General features: G+C 36.8%; 1 long non-coding RNA gene across 1 annotated transcript; it reads right to left on the bottom strand.

Moving 5' to 3' along the window:
* Window positions 1–232: 232 nt before the first annotated feature.
* Window positions 233–2,783, bottom strand: LOC144456178 (uncharacterized). The gene is made up of 2 exons (XR_013485088.1): window positions 2,065–2,783; window positions 233–784 (listed from the first exon to the last, which is right to left on the bottom strand). It is a non-coding gene; the product is annotated as an uncharacterized LOC144456178 (long non-coding RNA).
* Between the last annotated feature and the right edge of the window lie 275 nt (window positions 2,784–3,058).

The raw sequence follows: 3,058 nt of genomic DNA, 5'->3' as shown, positions 1-3,058 counted from the left end.
GGGGAAAAAATCACAGAGAGTATGACAAAAAAAAAAGGTGATTAAGAATACATCAGCAACTATTGACTGAGATGCCTATTTTCTCGTCTCTGTAAAATCTTTATGAAAATTTATAAGCATATATCAAGGGCATACTTGATTTTTAAAATGTGAGAAGAGAGCAGCCAGGTTTTTACAAACAATTTTCTACAGAAAACTGTATCTTCATAGTCACCAATGATGGCAAGAAATGGAAAATATAAAAATCACACTGCGTTTATTATTTATTGTTTACAAAAAAGTATTTGACTTATTAGAATACAGTGCAGCTTTGAAGACTATCCTCCCACAATGTATTTTCCACCCATGTATTGAGATGATACAAGGTTTATTTGATACAAAACTTTGCTCAACAGTCTTCTTATCAATATCAAGTTAGGCAAAACAAACAAACAAACAAACAAGGAGCCCTATATTTGCCAAAAGATGTTCACCAGTTTTAAGGAGGATATCTGCATAAAGTCTAAATAGAAAATGGATTCCCTAAAAATGGCACTGTCCTCTGGGTACTCTTGTTTGTGCATGAGGTTATTCCAAGTATATCAATTCCCAGAATATTACAGAGCATCTTCAAGGAGTTCTAGGACCACTCAAAAGAGATTGGTTTAACAATCCACACAGGAAAAACCAAGTGGATGAAGAATGTCTATTGTCCATATTATAAGATGGAGTTGGATAGGAAATCCAGTTGTTTCATTTGTATATATGTTGTTTATAGGCACTATAGTTGAACAACAAGTTGGGTCTAAAAATGGAAAGGAGAAGAGCTGGTTAGATGTGTTCGGGTAATCATGCAGCGCTTTCAGTGAATCTAAAATGCTCTTTGAAAAAAATCTCATTTTTTTAATCATCAATATTCTCTCAATAATGTTATATGTCAGTGAGTGAAAAACTATCATCTCTTAAAAAATCAAAATTGCATATGACCCAAAGTCCAATGGAACAATCCATGGGAATTATGTGTAATCTGTATGATATTATGCAACTATGACTTGTGTACAAACAGTGGCATGAAAGATATCATTAAGGAAATGTATCACTTAACAAGATGGTGGGTAGGCCATGTAGTATGTAGGATGGCTATCAGAAGGACAATATTCATATCGTCTTAGCACCTCAAAAATATTTTAAAAAAGTCGGACTTCCAACAGATTGAATAGTTTCTTATTGTGGTCAAGGCCTTTCTCTTAACATTTTAGGTTTTAAGGGAGGTTGTAGATAGTATACAGAGTGAAAAGGTATGGGTGGGTTAATATCTTTGTAGGTAAAAATTAGTACCCATAGCTATATGCTCAGTGATCCTTTGAAGGACTATAGAACTTATAGAGCTGAAAGGGTACATCTCTTAGTCAATGAACTATGATTAGAACCCAGATCTCCTGATTCTACAAGCACTCCCTCTCATATGAGTTCTCCCTATGGACATGTCCCACTATAAGAAAGAAGACTGGTGATATGTGGCATTTTTTTCTCCTAAAATCTCTGTACTATGCCCATTATAACTGGGATGGGTAGCCTCAGCCTCAGTATAGAAAAGAGCTCTGAAAACAAGAAAAAACCTTGGAAAAACCTTGGAAAACCTTGGAAACCCATTAGCTTTTTTGAACCTCATCTGGTTCAAGCTCCTAGCGGCACTACTCCAATGTACTAATAATAATTCGTGGACTCTGAAAAGAAACTACTTTTCTTTGAATTTGACTTTCTTTCCTTTTGTAATGTGAAATCCCAACATCTGGAGACATGTCACCTACTTCAACAACCTCTTTTGCCCAGTGAGGTGTGGGACAGGATGGGGCTAAGCATGAATAAAGGTACAGAATAGGAATTTTTAAAAATGTTTAAATTAGTGGAAGAGGGAAATTAATCTTTTTTTCCCTCAAAATTCAAAGCAAGTTTATTGAAATTTCCCAAAATAATAAATCTGTGGGTTTAAAACAACAGTTAATGACTGGATTTCAAACCATAAAATGGTAATAGTCTTTAAGGAAGTTGGTAAAATTGCAAGGAGTTATAGAGTTTGAGTACCATTGTAGGTTCCAGAGTTGGCTAGTACATCAGCAGTAATTATGCTCTTCTGGATGAATGGCCCTTCAAGTAGGAGGTGAGATGGGGAAGGTTAAATCCATGTAGCAGGTGCCTGTGATAAGTGGGGAGGCCTTCATAATGAGAAATTTCTGAAAACCACATTGAGTGATTGTGCAAAGAAATAGATTCTGGCACAGCAAGCAGGTGGCTGGGTTTCAACCTAAAATCGGTGACAAACAAAACAAATGATATGCCAAGTTGGTGAGTGTTCAAGGGGCAACAGAGTATAAGTTCAAGGTTGCATGCTATGAATATACATGACCTGCATATCCAGGCACAAGGTTTTAAGATGTCTATAAGGTACCACGGCTACTCAAATTTTTCTCCGTGGAGCAGTACAGTGAAGGAGCTTTACATGTATATCTTAAACTAGCCTAGCTTTTTTTTCATGGTCCAAAATAAGGGCATTCTGTTTAGCATATGTAATCCTTGCATCAGAGACTCTTATGACAAGCAGGATCCAAGGACATTCTGTAAGATTCTTTATTTGTCTGGCTCATGGTACCTACCTAAGGAACTAGGGGAAATAAATGCATTATACCTCACCCCATGTGTACTGAGAACACAGGATTCAAATATCAAGGAAAGAAAACTTCATCGAAAGAATAAGAAAAAAACAATACAACACCAAACCACTCTTGGAAAGCAAACAGAAGCCCACCAATGAACAACCACAAAGATTTCAGTAAATTTCCAGTCACTTACAGCAGACACAGTCATCTGTTATTCTCTCTGATCAAGTAATGAAATAGTCAAACGACACCACCTGGCTCTGTCTCCATCTCTGTCTTCTTGCGTCTCTGTCTCTGCCTCTCTGTCTCTCATTTCCTATTATCATTCCTCAAAATAAGAGCCTCAAGTTTGGTTCCCTCTCTCAGCTATCCCTTTGTCTCTCGGCCAGACAAGACTCACATACTTTGTCTATGCCGTTATT

The sequence above is a fragment of the Phascolarctos cinereus genome, unplaced genomic scaffold (assembly GCF_003287225.1).
Source record: "Phascolarctos cinereus isolate Bilbo 61053 unplaced genomic scaffold, phaCin_HiC Scaffold_3;HRSCAF=262, whole genome shotgun sequence".
Classification (NCBI taxonomy): Eukaryota; Metazoa; Chordata; class Mammalia; order Diprotodontia; family Phascolarctidae; genus Phascolarctos; species Phascolarctos cinereus.
The sequence above is the reverse complement of the archived record's forward strand: the minus strand, read 5'-3'. Positions and strand labels throughout refer to the sequence as shown.